Below are 20,255 nucleotides of genomic sequence, written 5' to 3' on the forward strand. Positions count from 1 at the left end.
TCTCCCCGGCAACCCGGGCGGAGGCGACACGTCACATCCGGTTAATGCCTGGGCATCCCGTTGCTAGACAACTGGGAAGGAGGTTCTACTGTGTTCCTGCCGCTGCACCCTTCGGTTGTCTGCTCGCTACGGTGCTGGTGCCATCATCACGTCTCCCCGGCAATCCGGGCAGAGACGACACGTCACATCCGGTGGTGCCTGGGCGTCCCGTTGCTTGGCAACTGGGAAGGAGATGTTCCTATATATGTGGGGGCAGATAAATATCAAACACTCAAATGTGCAGTGCCCCAATCGCCATGGTTAAATTACCCTATTGGTTGTACATACTGAAAAGGAAAAGAGAGAAGAGGAAGGACGAGGGAAGAAATGAAGAAGTGTAGGGGTGCGGACAGCCGGGGAGACGGCACGCGGCATCCTATTGGTATCTAGGCATCTCGTTGCTAAGGGGGGGGAGTGTTTCTATGTGTATTGGGGGCAGATATACATCCTGTACTAGGATGTGTGGTGTCCCGGTAGCCCCCGTTGTTAGCATATAATGTATTCTATGCGGGCGGGGTAAGACCATATATGGACATGACGCGGTATATAGAGCTTGGCCTGAAATAGTCTGCCCAATAAAAAATGTCGGGCTGTTGTCTATAACCTGGCCGCCTAGATAGAGGTATTATACCTCAGGATATAAAATGCATAACAATTACCCTTGATATTATAATTAATTGATTATAATAAGAGGCAATTATAATCTGGCCACCCAGGGTAGAGGTATTGTACCTCAGGATATAAATTGCATAATAATTACCCTTGATATTGTAAAATGCTTCATTACAATATGGGGCAATTATGGTGAGCCTAGCTACATAATTGAAGTGATCCTAAAAGGTGAGAGCAGGCTGAGATGTGCTGACTGTGTAACCCTTTTTCTAATTAAGGGTAGTGTGTAGGAGTGATGATGGAAGTGAAAATAGTTTGTTGAGTTTGATTTATTGGGTTTGAAGTGGTGAGTCTTATGAGCTGGTGAATTATTTGACTATATTGGTGCGGTGTTGGGTGTGTTGTGTGTGGACCTGTCAGGAAATGGGTTCAAGGTTGTAAAAGGGTGTGCTGGTGTGCCTCATAGTGGGTGTCCATTTAATAATTACTAGGGACCTACTGGTTGGAGTAAGCGGTGAAAAGTGAAAAAAGCGAGTGAAGGTGAAAAACGTGTGTGCTGAAAATAATAAAACAAAACCATTATCGTGACAGGGTGCCCAAACCGTGAAATGTGGGACATGTATGCTCGTAAAACTATTGGTGTTAGAGAGTGAGGTGTGTTGTGTGTCTGAATTATGTGAATGATCATGAGTGTGTGTGTGGGGTGATGCCAAAAAGTGCAGTGATTGTGTAACGACCACTGTAATTGTGAAGTAGGGGTGAAATATTAAGAGGGTATAACATTAAAATGGGAATGTGAGTATTACTTGAGAATTTTTCATATTATAGTAGGTTAAATGATGTTCAATTCATTGCTCTGGAGAGCTTATTTCGTGTCATGTTGCTACTCGATGATATTACAAAGAGGATACTGGTGTGTACATTATAATGGTGATTAGGCTGATAGATAAGGGAAGGTGCTAGAGCCCCTGAAAAAGAGGATACCATGAATGTCCTGATTATCAGGCTGAGGAGTCCTATTAATTGGTCCTGTTAAGGATCATGATGTATATCTGGGATAGTGCTAAATTGAGCGGATTAATGAGTATAGGAAGGGTGAGTAGGGGAAATAAAGGAGAGGGACCTGTTGTGAGAAAGAAGAAAGAGGAGTGACACAGTTATTAGGATTAATGGGCATGCAGAGTAGAGAAATGCTGGCGTATCATCTGGTTAACTAGAGAAAAGCACTATAGTTTATGCTTTCGTTGAGACCCATTGGTCCCATTTATGTAAATATACATTCCGTTTCTTTCTTCAGAAGTTCCTTGCTAAGATCTCCTCCTCTGATGCCCAACTGAACTTTTTCCAGGCCATAAACCTTGAGATCTTTCAGGAAATCTGTGTAACACGAATGAAAATGTCTCGCCACCGAGGTCAGTTTTCTCATTCGCCTGAGGTCACTGGCGGCATTGCGGCAAGTTCCCACATGTTCCAAGATTCGCTCCTTAAATTTTCGGGTCGTCATCCCTACATATCTCAAATTACAGCTGCACTCAATGCAGTAGATCAGGCCTTGGGTATTGCAGTTAAAAAAATGTCGGATGGATATAAGTTTACCATAGCGATCAGATATAGAGTTTACTTTCAATATCTGAGGACAAGCTTTACAATGTCCGCATGGAAAGGTGCCCCTCAAGGTGTTTGGCTTGGTAGTTCTTGTTTGGAAATGACTCCGCACTAGGAGGTCCTTGATGTTACTTGATCTCCTCCAACTCATTTGTATGTTGGTGTCTATCAGTGGTGCCAAGGTCTTATCCAATCGGAGTATAGGAAGATGTTTCTCAATCGCCTTCTTGATCTGTCTCCATTCCGGGCAAAAAGTCCCGATGAATCTGATCTTTTCATCAGGTTGGCTGGAAATTTTGGTAGGAAAAATTAGAGTATCCCTGGGTATCTTGATTGCTTCTTTATATGCCCGTTTCAAGGATCTTTTGCTGTAACCTCTCTCATATAACCGATGAGAGAGTTCTTGGCTTTTACATTTGAAAACCGCATCTTCTGAGCAATTTCTCCGAAGTCTCAGGAATTCTCCCTTGGGTATATTTTCTACCGTCGGTGGGAAATGCGCACTGGTTTGGAACAAAAGGCTATTGGTTGATGTTTCTTTTTGGTAGAGTTCAGTTGATAAATTGCCAGTGCTGGATTTATAGATGTTGATGTCGAGGAAGGCTATTTTCTTCTGGTCAATGGTGTGTGTCAGCTTTATGTTCAGGTCGTTGTTGTTCAGAAGCTTAATAAATTCCATCAAGAGATCTTGGTCCCCATCCCATACGACAAAGATGTCATCTATATATCTTAGCCACAACATCACATGTTCTGTATATTGATCATTGGTGTCCGTGAAGACATATTTCTTCTCCCACCAGCCCAAAAACAAGTTTGCGTAAGTGGGTGCACATGCTGCCCCCATGGCTGTACCCAACACCGCACCAATTTAGTCAAATAATTCACCAGCTCATAAGACTCACCACTTCAAACCCAATAAATCAAACGCAACAAACTATTTTCACTTCCATCATCACTCCTACACACTACCCTTAATTAGAAAAAATGTTACACAGTCAGCACATCCCAGCCTGATCTCACCTTTTAGGATCACTTCAATTATGTAGCTAGGCTCACCATAATTGCCCCGTATTGTAATAAAGCATTTTACAATATCAAGGGTAATTATTATGCAATTTATATCCTGAGGTACAATACCTCTACCCTGGGCGGCCAGATTATAATTGCCTATTATTATAATCAATTAATTATAATATCAAGGGTAATTGTTATGCATTTTATATCCTGAGGTATAATACCTCTATCTAGGCGGCCAGGTTATAGACAACAGCCCGACATTTTTTCTTGGGCTGACTGTTTCAGGCCAAGCTCTATATACTGCGTCATGTCCATATATGGTCTTACCCCGCCCGCATAGAATACATTATATGCTAACAAAGGGGGCTACCGGGACACCGCACATCCTAGTACATGATGTCTATCTGCCCCCAATACACATAGGAACACTCCCCCCCAGTGACTTAGCAACGAGATGCCTAGATACCAATAGGATGCCGCGTGCCGTCTCCCCGGCTGTCCGCACCCCTACACTTCTTCGTTTCTACCCTCGTCCTTCCGCTTCTCTCTTTTCCTTTTCAGTATGTACAACCAATAGGGTAATTTAACCATGGTGATTGGGGCACTGCACATTTGAGTGTTTGATATTTATCTGCCCCCACATATATAGGAACATCTCCTTCCCAGTTGCCAAGCAACGGGACGCCCAGGCACCACCGGATGTGACGTGTCGTCTCTGCCCGGATTGCCGGGGAGACGTGATGATGGCACCAACACGGTAGCGAGCAGACAACCGAAGGGTGCAGTGGCAGGAACACAGTAGAACCTCCTTCCCAGTTGCCTAGCAACGGGACGCCCAGGCATTAACCGGATGTGACGTGTCGCCTCCACCCGGGTTGCCGGGGAGACGTGACGGGGCACCAGCAATATAGCCAGTAGATAGCCTAAGGATGCAGCGACAGTGAGTCCTGATACATTTGTCTGCAATCGTGCACATGGATCCTTTTTTCTTTCAGTAAACATAATCATTAAGGGTAACTTAGCAACCAGTGGAAGGACGTCACTTCCGCTGATCACAGCCGATTGCCTGAAACCAATCAGGCAGGTAATTGTGTACCCCAGCGATTGCCTGGGTTATCAGTAACTGGTATTTAAACCAGACTTATCACTGCAATCAGTAGAATTGGAAGTGTACAAGCCCGCAGGACGGGTGAAACGCGTTTTCCTCATTTGACCAAGGACATCAGGAGTATGATGCAGATCCTCTTAACTCCAGACTGATCCAGGGACCTGGGCAGGGACTGGTATTTTCTTGTATCTCTTTATACACATTTTTATAACTTTTGTGTACACTTTTACAACTTTCTGAAACCAATATCTGTTAGTAGCACTAAAATCAATTCTCATTTATCAGATTTATACAGTGTTGAATTTTGCTGGTTACAGACATGATATGACAATTGTATCTTTCTTTGCATTCTTGCATTTTTTTTGCACTTTTCTTTACACTTTTTCTTTGCCCTATAGACAACTTGGAGCAGTTAATAACTTTGTTGTTTAGACACACCCCTCTCTATTGGCTGGCTTCCCTAGTATAACAGCCCTATACTTTTGGTTGTAACTTTGATTATATTCTGTATGTGGGAACAATCAGTGCAAATGTAGCACGTGTCATAAGCCGTTCCAGTCTGATTTAGCCCACAGCAGGGGCTCTCTAAAAAAAAAGTGTGTGTCTAAGTTATCAAACAAATTGACAGTGCCTATTCAACAATTCAGACCAATACCAGACATAATTTCTTTATACTAATTTCTCTGTATTTCCTTACCTGCCCAGTGATATAATGCATTGTGCTTATAGGTAGGAATATTTGGGGTAAAATTTAGTATAGGCTATAGTCAGCACATATTGGTCTGGCCTATATTGTCATTGTTAGATCATTGTTTTATATAGTTTCTTCAGCAAACGTTTACCTTTACCTTTACTTATAATTTTTCTTATATCCGCGGACTCTCATCTATGATTCACAGGTAAATCCTGCGTCTAACGTAGACAGCAGATCCGCAGCTTGCCTTTCTTCTGATTTCTTTAATTAGGTGCACTCTCATTGGTGAGTCGACCAATTGCGTCTAATAGTTACTACCATACCCCACCGACAGAGCCCGATCTCGTCCGATCTTGGAAGCAAAACGGTGGTGGGCTGGGTCAGTACCTGTGAGGGGGACCCCCAGAGAATACCCGGTGTTGTAATTAATGACCCATTTCGACCGGATGCCAGCAGCAGGATCACCACTTTTCCTTCCCTTTTTTTCCTTTCTCTCTTGCCTTCTTTCTTCTCCTAGATACTTAAAGTAAAAATCAGCCAAACTTATTATCTCTAAACCACGGGGGAATCTAGTAGGCACCCCCACATGTGCATATATTGTTTTTAGGATACATACTCCTGATAAGAATGGTCCGGTCAATCATGACCCATTGAGGTCTCATTAAAACAAGCTTTGCTTGTGCTGGTTGGTTAGGAATCGGATGTAGAGCTATAGTGTCTACATCCCCCTATAAGTCTTTTGGTTATGGACTAACCAGAACATTTCCAATTTTTTTGTGATAATAACCCAATTTGGGGTTCTTATCCATATTTAATATTTAATAATATAATATAAGTATGTATAAGTATAATTCTTATTAACTAAATATGGTGGAGTATGAGAGTGAGGATTTATTTTAAAATGTGTTAATAAAAGTTATGTTTTAATTATTAGTCATATAACAAAAACAAGAGTGCACCCACAAAAGAGTCTTCTGCAAAGTTGTTTTTTCTCTAGTTTCTTCCTGACTCTGGGTGCACCACCAAGTACAATTAATAGGAAGCACTCCTACATATGAATATAATTCTGGTTTGATATATTATTACTTGAATTTTGGGACTGGTGAGAAGTCACACCCTTGTTTGTGGATACTATAAAAGTATACAGAGCAACTGATTGGTTGTCATGAGCAACTTCTCCACTGGCTCACTTCTCCACTTGTATCACTGCTTAGTACATGTCCCCATTAGTCATGGGAGAGAGGGCACATTAGATGATATAGGTGATTAAGTCATGGGAGATGTGACATAAGGGGATATAGGTAAGTTAGTCACTACAGTAAGGGGACACATGCGAATACAGGTAAATTAGACATGTGGCTATGAAAAAAGTCTGAACCATGAACTAATTATAAACCCTTTAGCCTATTCCACTATTGGTGTACACCAATTCTCTTCAGACGGTAAATGTATGAACAGTATAGCGCCGGGTTTCTATATCACATCAAACATAATAAAGCTTGGTATCTTGTACATGGACTCTTTGATATCAACTGTTTGCATTATGTCTGTGAAGTTTGGAAAAAAACTATATGGATTTTATTGAATTTATTGTTAATCTCCTTGCTGTTATACAAACATTGCTCCTCACGATTGAGGTAAAGACTTTGAGAAGGTAACATCAGCTGTATCTCTGCATATCAGTTAAGAAGCCGGCTCTCATGGGCACATGAGATATCTGAATAAAGAAAAGTTGTGCTTCAGATGGGCACTATCCAGTGTGAACCATGATAGTGATGTATTGTATATGCAATTCTAAGAATTGGGGAAGTAAATGGGGTATGACTTCCTCTAAACCATACTTAGTGCATAAATATACAAAGTTGGCAATGCAATATAGAAAACACACAATTTTAATCTAAAAGTAAAAAATTCAGGTATTTGTAACACTTGAAAGTGAATCATATACTTTTAATACAGAGCCACAGGGATATGCTCTTAAAAATTGTATAATGAATAAGTGTCAGAAGCAAGTCAAATGTGAAATTAATCAATGAGTAATATTGTAACCATCCACACTGGTTAGATCAATTAATAACTTGGATAGATAACAATACTATAAGCAACCATAACTTGCAAAAGTAAGCAAACTGGTTTTACCATACACAGTAATCAGCTCATATGAATGGCAATGTATAGTATGAAAATATTAGCAAAAATAAAGATCACGTTAAGGACTGGAATGTAAATTTTGTAGATCATACACAAATGGAGGTGTTAGAGCCACAGGTGGTCGTAGCAAAGTATTTCCAGATATACCCTGCTTTGGCTCCTAGGCTTGTCCAGATGTAAGTACAAGAGTCCACAGGTAAGTCCAAAATATATGGGATCAGGTTGCCAATGCGTTTTGAGGTGCATGGTCTCTTCCTTAATGCTTAGATGATCCCAGTGTCAGCGTTTCTCTCTTTAGAGGCAGAACCTGAATTGAATGATTGGTTCTTCTGGTCCAGTGCCAACTGTAACCGGAAGTGACTGGAACTGTCACCTGCAACCAGACATGCCAATCAGGACCAAGTGTGACATTTTGTCAATGCCGAAAACTGAAAGTCAGGGTTATGTGACTATTTGCTCAATGTAAATAAAGTGGTTTAGTACACTTATTGCCGTTCCGGCAGTAACTAGAACTGGAAGTGATGCTATTCGGCTGTGTCGATGGTAAGGCTGCGGAGGAAGTAGCTGTACTGTATATCTCCTACTGCAAAGTGAATTTGTACAATTACAATGGATGCAGTTCAAAACATTCACATTGGAGGAAAGCCTATACACTCCAGAGTACTGGCGTAAGTGATGTCATCAGCCTTCGGAATAGGAGTAAATTGGGATTCCTATGTACTCTATTTGGAACTTGACTGGAGTTTCCATATTTGCATCACTCACAAAACGCACTTTGCTTCTTTATAGTGCTTGATCATTTAAACCTTATATCTTTTGGGTCTCATAGACCTGGCCAATAGGGGATTCCCTCTTACCATCAATCACCGCCTGTTACTTACTCCACCCACTGTGCAGTGGGTGGGTATTTTGCTGCCACCACCAGGCATTTCCCACTGGAAACACAGAGAAACTGTCACGGTCAGGTGGGAGACTGTGCAGGGGAGCCGGCTCTTACCTGTCCAGTCCCTTTGGAGAGGTCCCGCTGGCGGAGGTGCGGGCTGCTGGCGCCGGGCAGGGTGTGCTGGGAGGACAGGCAGGGGCACTGGATGGCAGCTCAGCAGACTGGAAGCATGTTCCTCCGGCAGGGGTTAGCAGTACTGCTGTGGAGCCAGGGCTTCTGTGAACAGGCTGAGCTGTGTTCCCGGTGGACATCTTGGATATGGGCAAAAAGCCTGTCTTGCCCACACTTCACCAATTTATCACTTCCCTGTGGCCAAGTAGCTCTGAGCAGCTGCTATAAGTCAGGAAGGCCTGGAGGAGGGAATTTGCCAGTGCAACGTCTTTCACAGTATCTGTGAAGCTAGTTCTCTGTGCTCCCGCAGCGTCTCCAGTGTCAGGTTCTTGTTACAGCAAATTACCCAAGCCTCCTGATATAGCCTTATGCAGACTGCCAACTCTGTTCCCGTGTCCTACCCAGCTTCCTGTTCTGGATGCCGCAGTAACCAGCCTTCAGAATTCCTCCTTAAAGTACTGGGTCACGGTTCCGGTATCCTCAGCCACCCGCTAACTTACAGTAGTATCTCTATTCAACTGTCTTTGGCGAACTCTGTTAAACTACTCCAAGTAATAAATGCAGAAGACCTTCATCCGTCCCGCTCGTTTGTTATTCAGAGATCCAAGTGCACCAGAATCATCTTCCCTAAATCCGGATCCACAAGAATCCTCAGACGTGACAGTTTGCACTGGCCACATGGATCCAGGAACTGGACAGGATTCTGTCTCAGATCTCCTACACAGCATAGCAAGGCGTCTGGAGGGATTGGAAAATTCACAGCGACATTTGGCGCAGTGCCTCCAAGAGATATCCACTCAGCAGGATTCCATCCAAGCCTCTCTAGCGAATACTACTCCTGCCCGTCGACCGGAGTCACAAGTTTCTCAGCCCGTACTGGCGTCATTGGGGTCATCACCATCCTCTCTCCATTTGCCAACCTCCAACAAGTTCGATGGGAACTCTAAACTCTGTTGTGGATTCCTTAATCAGTGCGATGTGCACTTTACGTTACAGTCAGCCAATTTCCCAATGCAAAAGGCGAAGGTGGCGTACACAGTCTCCTTACTCTCAGGGGCTGCCCTGGAATGGGTCTCACTGCTCTGGAAAAGAGATGATGCTCTGCTGAGTAACTATCCAAAATTCCTAGCCACTTTTAGGAAGATCTTTGATGAACCGGGACGCTTGACATCAGCATCCATTGAGATTATGCGTATACGCCAAGGAAATAGGCCAGTATATCATTCAGTTTCAAACCTACGTGTCTGAACTACATTGGAATGAGGAAGCTTTGGTTGCAGTGTTTTGGAGTGGCCTTTCTGACCATTTGAAGGATAATCTAGCGACTCGAGACTTACCACCAAAACTGGATGACCTCATTTCATTATGTAACAAAGTCGATCTACGATTCCGGGAGAGGCAGGCTGAAAAAAGCAAGGACAATCGCTATCGTTTCTGCCCTGTACCTCTGGCACCCCCTCTGCTAGCAGTAGATTCTCCTGACTAACCCATGCAGCTAACCGGGCCCGACTTACTCCTGAGGGGCGCCATAAACGGCGTTGAGAAAATTTGTGTCTTTACTGTGGGGCACCGGGACACATGGTGGCATCATGCCCACAGCGTCCGGGAAACTCCCGCTCATAACTGGGCTAGGAGACACCAGGTTAGGAGTATTGTCTCGGTCTCCAAAATCCTCTGAACCTACTCTACCAGTCACTATTGAACTCTCGCAAGGTACTAAGTCCATTCTCTCTCTTTTAGATACAGGAGCAGCAGAGAATTTCATCACAGCCCATCTGGTTCAACAACTTCAGATCCCTGTGCGAGATTTGTCCCGTTCCATTTCATTATCTGCGGTTGATGGAAGCCGTATTCCTGGTGGAGTAATTTCTCAACGGACTCTTCCTATTTCAGTTGGTATCAGTGCTCTTCATAAAGAGCAATTGGAACTTTTAGTTATACCCAAGGCATCACATGAAATTGTGCTGGGTTACCCTTAGTTTAGTAGGCATAACCCGCATATCGATTGGCACTCCATGCAAATCTTATCCTGGGGGAAGACTTGTTTGACCTCTTGTTTGCCGTGTATCAAGCCACTCAATAAAACCCTCGTCACATCACCCCCGCAGATTCTGTCTCAGTATGCTTCCTTCTCCGATGTCTTCAGTAAACAGGGAGCAGATATCTTGCCACCCCATAGGAAATGGGACTGTCCTATAGACCTCGAACCAGGGAAAGATCCACCCAGAGGTCGGACCTACCCTTTATCAATTCCAGAAACTAAGGCTATGTCCGAGTATATCCGAGAAAACTTGGCCAAGGGGTTCATTCGGTCATCTACCTCACCAGCCGGAGCTGGGTTCTTCTTTGTCCAGAAAAAAGATGGGGGGTTAAGACCTTGTATAGATTACCGGGGCCTGAATAACATCACGGTAAAAAATCGTTACCCTCTGCCCCTCATTTCCGAATTATTTGATCGAGTCAAGGGTGCGACCATCTTCTCCAAACTAGACCTAAGAGGAGCCTACAATCTGATCAGGATACGAGCAGGCGACGAATGGAAAACCGCGTTCAATACCAGAGATGGTCATTTTGAATATCTCGTCATGCCATTTGGTCTGAGTAACGCCCCTGCCGTATTCCAAAATTTCGTCAATTAAATTTTCCGAGACCTTCTATATCAATCTGTCGTGGTCTATCTGGACGACATCTTAATCTTTTCCCCAGACCTTGGCACACATCGACGACACGTAGACTACGAGAGAATCATCTGTATTGCAAGCTAGAGAAATGCATCTTCGAGCAGGTTTCAGTTCCCTTTCTAGGGTATATAATTTCAGGCTCCGGATTAGAGATGGATCCGGAGGAAGTACAAGCCATATTGAATTGGTCAAGACCTTCCTCTCTTAAAGCGGTGCAGCATTTTCTAGGGTTCTCTAACTACTATCGGAAATTTATTAGAGGATTCTCCGCCTTGGGAATTTGCCAGTGCAACGTCTTTCACAGTATCTGAGTAGCTAGTTCTCTGTGCTCCCGCAGCGTCTCCAGTGTCAGGTTCTTGTTACAGCAAATTACCCAAGCCTCCTGATATAGCCTTACACAGACTGCCGACTCTGTTCCCGTGTCCTACCCAGCTACCTGTTCTGGACGCCGCAGTAACCAGCCTTCGGAATCATCCTTAAAGTTCTGGGTCACGGTTCCGGTATCCTCAGCCACCTGCTACCCAACAGTAGTATCTCTATTCAACTGTCTTTGGTGAACTCTGTTAAAGTACTCCAAGTAATAAATGCGCACGACCTTCATCCGTCCCGCTCGTTTGTTATTCAGAGATCCAAGTGCACCAGAATCATCTCCCCCAAATCCGGATCCATAAGAATCCTCAGACGTGACAGAAACATAGCCAAAGCTGAGATTAAAATAATCTACAAACTACAGTCCTAATCAACAAAAGGCCTAAATTGAGATTTCAAAATTAAATGTTTCCTGTGACGCTAATATATAATCCCTCCACTTAGCTCACTCTGTGAATGTCCTTGAGTGGCCCTGCCAGAGCTCAGACTTGAATCCGATTGACCATCTCTAGAGAGATCTGAAACTGGCTGTGCATCAACGCTTCCCATCCAACCTGATGGAGTTTGGGAGGTGCTGCAAATAGGAAAGGGCGAAACTGCCCAAAGATAGGTGTACCAAGCTTGTGGCATCATATTCAAAAAGACTTGAGGCTGTAATTGTTGCCAAGGTGCATCAACAAAGTATTGAGCTAAGGCTGTGAATACTTATGTACATGTGATTTCTTAGTTTTTTATTTTTAAGAAATATGCAAGAATCTCAAAAAAACTTTTTTCATGTTGTCATTATGGGGTATTGTGTGTAGAATTTTGAGGGAAAAAATTAATTTATTCCATTTTGGAATAAGGCTGTAACATAACAAAATGTGGAAAAAGTAAAGTGCTGTGAATACTTTACGGATGCACTGTATATGCTGAAGTCCCACAAATCTTTTAATGTAAGTGGAGGAACATTGATGATGAATTCGGAAAATGTTCAGATAAATTATATGCGCTGATGCTGGATTAGAAGTACCAATAATTCAATTCAGTTTCTGCCTCTAAAGAGAGTGACACTGACAATAGGATCATCTAAGGCTTGAAGAAGAGACCTTGCATCTTGAAATGCATTAGAAATCTGATCTCATACATTTTCGTCTTACCTCTGGACTTCTGGACTTACATCTGGACAAGTCTAGGAGCCAAAGCCGGGTATATCTGGAAATACTCGTGTTAAAACCACCTGTTGCTCTTACACCTCTGTTTGGGTATGATCCACAAAATTTATACTCCAGTCCTTAACGTGACCTTTATTTTTGCAAATATTTGTTTATACTATACAATGCCATTCATATGAGCTGATTACTCAGTATGGTAAAACCAGTTTGCTTACTTTTGCAAGTTATGGTTGCATATTGTATTGTTATCTATCCAAGTTATCAATTCATCTAACCAGTGTGGATGTTACAATATTACTCCTTGAATTATTTCACATTTGACTTTTATTTGCCATTTATTCTTTATACCATTTGAAAGAGCATACACCTTTGGCTCTGTATTTAATATACATGATTCACTTTCAAAGTGTTGCAAATACCTACATTTTTTACTTACTTTGTATATTTATGCACATTTCTAAGTATTGTTTAGAAGAAGTCATACCCCATTTACTTCTCCAATTCTTAGAATTGCATATACATTACTATCAGTTCACATTGGATAGCACCCATCCGAAGCACAACTTTTCTTTATTCATTTATATTAGTGTATTCAGTAATTATGTGCACCGGACATTTTTCGGGTTTTGTGTTTTGGTTTTGGATTCGGTTCCACGGCTGTGTTTTGGATTCGGACGCGTTTTGGCAAAACCTCCCTGAAATTTTTTTGTCGGATTCGGTTGTGTTTTGGATTCGGGTGTTTTTTTTACAAAAAAACCCCTCAAAAACAGCTTAAATCATAGAATTTGGGGGTCATTTTGATCCCATAGTATTATTAACCTCAATAACCATAATTTCCACTCATTTCCAGTCTATTCTGAACACCTCACACCTCACAATATTATTTTTAGTCCTAAAAGTTGCACCGAGATCGCTGGATGACTAAGCTAAGTGACCCAAGTGGCCGACACATACACCTGGCCCATCTAGGAGTGGCACTGCAGTGTCAGACAGGATGGCAGATTAAAAAAATAGTCCCCAAACAGCACATGATGCAAAGAAAAAAAGAGGCGCAATGAGGTAGCTGTGTGACTAAGCTAAGCGACCCAAGTGGCCGACACAAACACCTGGCCCATCTAGGAGTGGCACTGCAGTGTCAGACAGGATGGCACTTCAAAAAATAGTCCCCAAACAGCACATGATGCAAAGGGAAATGAAAGAAAAAAGAGGTGCAAGATGGAATTGTCCTTGGGCCCTCCCACCCACCCTTATGTTGTATAAACAGGACATGCACACTTTAACAAACCCATAATTTCAGCGACAGGGTCAGCCACACGACTGTGACTGAAATGACTGGTTGGTTTGGGACCCCACCAAAAAAGAAGCAATCAATCTCTCCTTGCACAAACTGGCTCTACAGAGGCAAGATGTCCACCTCCTCCTCATCCTCCGATTCCTCACCCCTTTCACTGTGTACATCCCCCTCCTCACAGATTATTAATTCGTCCCCACTGGAATCCACCATCTCAGGTCCCTGTGTACTTTCTGGAGGCAATTGCTGGTGAATGTCTCCACGGAGGTATTGTTTATAATTAATTTTGATGAACATCATCTTCTCCACATTTTGTGGAAGTAACCTCGTACTCCGATCGCTGACAAGGTGACCGGCTGCACTAAACACTCTTTCGGAGTACACACTGGAGGGGGGGGCAACTTAGGTAAAATAAAACCAGTTTGTGCAAGGGCCTCCAAATTGCCTCTTTTTCCTTCCAGTATACGTACGGACTGTCTGACGTGCCTACTTGGATGCAGTCACTCATATAATCCTCCACCATTCTTTCAATGGTGACAGAATCATATGCAGTGACAGTAGACAACATGTCAGTAATCGTTGGCAGGTTCTTCAGTCTGGACCAGATGTCAGCACTCGCTCCAGACTGCCCTGCATCACCGCCAGCGGGTTGGCTCGGAATTCTTAGCCTTTTCCTCGCAGCCCCAGTTGCGGGAGAATGTGAAGGAGGAGCTGTTGACGGGTCACGTCCCGCTTGACTTGACAATTTTCTCACCAGCAGGTCTTTGAACCTCTGCAGACTTGTGTCTGCCGGAAAGAGAGATACAACGTAGGTTTTAAATCTAGGATCAAGCACGGTGGCCAAAATGTAGTGCTCTGATTTCAACAGATTGACCACCCGTGAATCCTGGTTAAGCGAATTAGGGCTCCATCCACAAGTCCCACATGCCTAGCGGAATCGCTCTGTATTAGCTCCTCCTTCAATCTCTCCAGCTTCTTCTGCAAAAGCCTGATGAGGGGAATGACCTGACTCAGGCTGGCAGTGTCTGAACTGACTTCTCGTGTGGCAAGTTCAAAGGGTTGCAGAACCTTGCACAATGTTGAAATCATTCTCCACTGCGCTTGGGTCAGGTGCATTCCCCCTCCTTTGCCTATATCGTAGGTAGCTGTATAGGCTTGAATGGCCTTTTGCTGCTCCTCCATCCTCTGAAGCATATAGAGGGTTGAATTCCCCCTCATTACCACCTCTTGCTACAGGGCAGGTTCAGGAGTGTTTTCTGGTGCTCCAGTCTTCGGCACGCGGTGGCTGAATGCCGAAAGTGGCCCGCAATTCTTCGGGCCACAGACAGCATCTCTTGCAAGTCCCTGTCATTTTTCAAATAATTCTGCACCACCAAATTCAATGTATGTGCAAAACATGGGACGTGCTGGAATTTGCCCAGATGTAATGCACGCACAATATTGGTGGCATTGTCCGATGTCACAAATCCCCAGGAGAGTCCAATTGGGGTAAGCCATGTCCGTGGTTAAGTGGACATTGGGTACAAGTGCATTTTTTAGGACACTGGCGACTCTTTTTCTGACGTCTGTGTACATTTTCGGTATCGCCTGCCTAGAGAAGTGGAACCTAGATGGTATTTGGTACCGGGGACACAGTACCTCAAGCAATTCTCTAGTTCCCTGTGAATTAACGGTGGATACCGGAAACACGTTTTTCACCACCCAGGCTGCCAAGGCCTGAGTTATCCGCTTTGCAGCAGGATGACTGCTATGATATTTCATCTTCCTCGCAAAGGACTGTTGGACAGTCAATTGCTTACTGGAAGTAGTACAAGTGGTCTTCCGACTTCCCCTCTGGGATGACCATCGACTCCCAGCAGCAACAACAGCAGCGCCAGCAGCAGTAGGCGTTACACTCAAGGATGCATCGGAGGAATCCCAGTCAGGAGAGGACTCGTCAGACTTGCCAGTGACATGGCCTGCAGGACTATTGGCTTTCCTGTCTAAGGAGGAAATTGACACTGAGGGAGTTGGTGGTGTGGTTTGCAGGAGCTTGGTTACAAGAGGAAGGGATTTAGTTGTCAGTGGACTGCTTCCGCTGTCACCCAAAGTTTTTTAATTTGTCAATGACTTCTGATGAATGTGCTCCAGGTGACGTATAAGGGAGGATGTTCCTAGGTGGTTAACGTCCTTGCCCCTACTTATTACAGCTTGACAAAGGCAACACACGGCTTGACACCTGTTGTCCGCATTTCTGTTAAAATAATTCCACACCGAAGAGGTGATTTTTTTTGTAATTTGACCAGTCATGTCAATGGCCATATTCGTCCCACAGACAACAGGTGTCTCCCCGGGTGCCTGACTTAAACAAACCACCTCACCATCAGAATCCTCCTTGTCAATTTCCTCCCCAGCGCCAGCAACACCCATATCCTCATCCTGGTGTACTTCAACAGTGACATCTTCAATTTGACTATAAGGAACTGGACTGCGGGTGCTCCTTCCAGCACTTGCAGGGGGCGTGCAAATGGTGTAAGGCGCCACCTCTTCCCGTCCAGTGTTGGGAAGGTCAGGCATTGCAACCGACACAATTGGACTCTCCTTGGGGATTTGTGATTTAGTAGAACGCACAGTTCTTTGCTGTGCTTTTGCCATCTTAACTCTTTAAGTTTTTCTAGTAGGAGGATGAGTTCTTCCATCCTCATGTGAAGCTGAACCACTAGCCATGAACATAGGACAGGGCCTCAGCCGTTCCTTGCCACTCCGTGTCGTAAATTGCATATTGGCAAGTTTACGCTTCTCATCAGACGCTTTTAATTTTGATTTGTGGGTCATTTTACTGAAATTTTGTTTTTTGTATTTTACATGCTCTCTACTATGACATTGGGCATCGGCCTTGGCAGACGATGTTGATGGCATTTCATAGTCTCGGCCATGACTAGTGGCAGCAGCTTCAGCACGAGGTGGAAGTGGATCTTGATCTTTCCCTATTTTACCATCCACATTTTTGTTCTCCATTTTTTAATGTGTGGAATTATGTGCCAGTAATATATCAATAGCAATGGCCTACTACTATATATACTGCGCACGACAACTAAAATGCACCACAGTTATGGATGAATTGTATACTTGACGACACAGAGGTAGGTAAAGCAGTGGCCTACTGTACCGTACTGCTATATATTATATACTGGTGGTCAGCAAAATTATGCACTGTCCTCCTACTATATATACACTGCACAACAATTAAAATGCACCACAGGTATGGATGGATAGTATACTTGATGACACAGAGGTAGGTAGAGCAGTGGCCTACTGTACCATACTGCTATATATTATATACTGGCGGTCAGCAAAATTATGCACTGTCCTACTATATATACACCGCACCTCTTAAATGCACCACAGGGATGGATGGATAGTATACTTGACAACACTGAGGTAGGTAGAGCAGTAGCCTACTGTACCGTACTGCTATATATTATATACTGGTGGTCAGCAAAATTATGCACTGTCCTCCTACTATATATACACTGCACCACTTAAATGCACCATAGGGATGGATGGATAGTATACTTGACGACACAGAGGTAGGTAGAGCAGTGGACTACTGTACCATACTGCTATACTGGTGGTCACTGGTCAGCAAAATTCTGCACTGTCCTGTCCTCCCATACTACAATGCAGCACAGATATGTAGCGTTTTTCAGGCAGAGAACATAGATATTTTCAGCACACTCAGCACAGATATTTGCAAGCACAGTTACTTGCAGCACACTGAGCACAGATATTTGCAGCACACTGAACACAACTGAGAGGACGCTGCACGTCCTCTCCCTATCATCTCCAATGCATGAGTGGGATGATGACGTTCGGGCGCGCTCGGGTTAACCGAGCAAAGCGGGAGGATCCGAGTCTGCCTCGGACCCGTGTAAAATGGGTGAAGTTCGGGGGGGTTCGGATTCCTTGGAACCGAACCCGCTCATCACTAGTATTCGGTAACTCTAGAGTTTCACTAGGCCTGCTTACGTCAAGTGAAGCACCCAATTTGTTTTCCCTCCCACCTAGTACTCCTCTTTCCACTCTTTTGGGATAACAAGCAGGCAACATAATGTTGAACCATTTTTCAAGAAGAAATTAAGAAATAAATGAAGCTTTCAGCACTTATTTTAATGAAGAGGAAATCAATATGACAGATGATAATCTACAGATGGCAATGAAAAGTCTATGGGAATTACTACTCCAGGAAAACTGACTTTGGTGGGAGGTAGCCACCCTTGAGAAATATGTGGCAGAGCAGCCAGCTACAGGTGCCTGCCCCTTTTGGTCCTCCCTATCCCACGTCTCCTGCAGTGTCTTTTGGGAGTGGTAGAGATGTCATGATGTTTCTCCCTGTCAAATCCCACAGAGCTCTGATTTATAACATACCAGCACTACTACTTTGTGGCACAACTAATGTGTAGCTAAACACATAAGAGGCACCACTAATGTGTGGCTAAATATGTGAGGGGCACTACTAATGTGTGGCAATACTATTGTGTGGCATAACATGTAAGGGGCACTTTTACTGTGTGGCATAACATCTAAGGGGCATGTCTACTATGTGGCATAATGTGTAAGGGGCATTCCTACTGTTTGGCATAATGTGTAAGGGGCACTTCTACTGTGTGGCATAATGTGTAAGGGGCACTTCTACTGTGTGGCTACATGTGTAAGCACTATTACTATGTGGCGTAATGTGTATAAGGGACACTATTGGGTGGTGTAATGTGAATGTGTGCCATAATTTCAATTGGGGGAACTATTGTGTGGTCATGCCCCTTCCTCATGTAGCCACATCCCTTTTTTGAGGCATACATTACCCCTATTAACAATACTGGTGGGGGGGGAGGGGTGGCACCAATGATCTTTTTGGCACAAAGCACCAAAATGTCTAGTTACAGCTCTGTTTCAAGCTATAGGGAAAAATATATTCTGTGGCCTCCCTGTGCTTTTTCTTCTTGAAGCTCATTAAAACAATCTCTTCCTGCAAATAAAGTCTTCTGTTTTCATATGGGTGTTAAACAAGTCTATAAATATATATATATATGGTCCACACTCACCAAGAAACACTCTACCTGTATTTACAATCAATGACACAAGCATTGTAGGTGGCACATGTTTAGTACTTTTATAACGGACACTTCTTGTATGGGATTAGACTCAGCTATTCATTTGTGTGGACAGATCTTGCATTGCATTACAGTATATGTAAACACATCTACTTGTTAGAAAGCAGCGTACTACTGCACTGTCTTCTTACTGTGCATACATGCTGGGCATTAGGACCCAGGGAGATCTGTCCTCCAATCTGATGTATTACTGTACATGTGACTGCAGTCACCTTTAGTGCAGTTAGACTGTTTAAGAAGTGACATGGAAAGATTCTCTGGTATAGCACGTGAGAGACCACAGTGACTACCTGCATGAAGTTGTCCCTGCAACAGGGCACTGCTACTCGTTTGCAGCATATACTCACCTGCTGGTAAACCATATAAAACATCACTTTGATCAAGCTACACTATAGAAAAATAGAAACATAGAATTTGACGGCAGATAAGAACCACTTGGCCCATCTAGTCTGCCCCTTTTGTTTATCCTTTAGGCAATCTCAACCCTTTTTGAACCTTAATTCTTTGTAAAGATATTCATATGCATATCCCAAGCATGTTTAAATTGCTCTACAGTCTTAGCCTCTACCACCTCTGATGGAAGGCTATTCCACTTATCTCCTACCCTTTCTGTGAAGTAATTTTTCCCTTACATTTCCCCTGAACCTCCCCCCCCCTCCAGTCTCAGTGTATGTCCTCGAGTTCTAATACTTCTCTTCCTTTGAAGAATGTTTCCCTCCTGAACTTTGTTAAGACCCTTGATATATTTGAAAGTTTCTATCATGTCCCCCCTTTCCCTTCTCTCCTCCAAACTATACATGTTAGGATCTTTTAGCTTTTCCGGGTAAGTTTTGTAGGCCATGCACCATTTTAGTTGCCCTTCTTTGTACACTCTCTAATGTATTTATATCTTTCTGGAGATATGGTCTCCAGAACTGGACACAGTATTCCAGATGGGGCCGCACCAATGACCTATACAGTGGCATTATCACTTCTTTTTTCCTGCTACTGATTCCTCTCCCTATGCAACCAAGCATCTGACTTGCCTTTCTCATTGCTTTGTTGCATTGCTTTCCTGCCTTCACGTCACTTGAAATAGTGACTCCTAAATCCCTTTCCTCCTCAGTAGTTTCCATTATAGTACCCTTGATACTATATTTAGCCTTTGGGTTTTTGAGACCCAAGTGCATGATTTTGCATTTTTTAGCATTAAACTGTAGTTGCCACGTTCTTGACCATTTCTCAAGCCTACCTAGGTCATCAATCATTTGTTTTACCCCTCCTGGTGTGTCTACCCTGTTGCATATCTTTGTATCATCTGCAAAAAGGCATACCTTCCCTTCAATACAAT

The 20,255-nt window shown here is 43.5% G+C and overlaps 1 protein-coding gene and 1 pseudogene across 1 annotated transcript in view; one reads left to right on the forward strand and one right to left on the reverse strand.

Moving 5' to 3' along the window:
* Nucleotides 1-20,255, reverse strand: part of LOC135051349 (solute carrier family 13 member 2-like) — a 257,947-nt gene that overhangs the window by 79,614 nt on the left and 158,078 nt on the right. The gene's annotated exons all lie outside the window — the stretch shown is intronic.
* On the forward strand, nt 5,385-5,503 carry LOC135052277 (5S ribosomal RNA; annotated as a pseudogene).

This window comes from Pseudophryne corroboree, chromosome 2, assembly GCF_028390025.1.
Source record: "Pseudophryne corroboree isolate aPseCor3 chromosome 2, aPseCor3.hap2, whole genome shotgun sequence".
NCBI lineage: Eukaryota > Metazoa > Chordata > Amphibia > Anura > Myobatrachidae > Pseudophryne > Pseudophryne corroboree.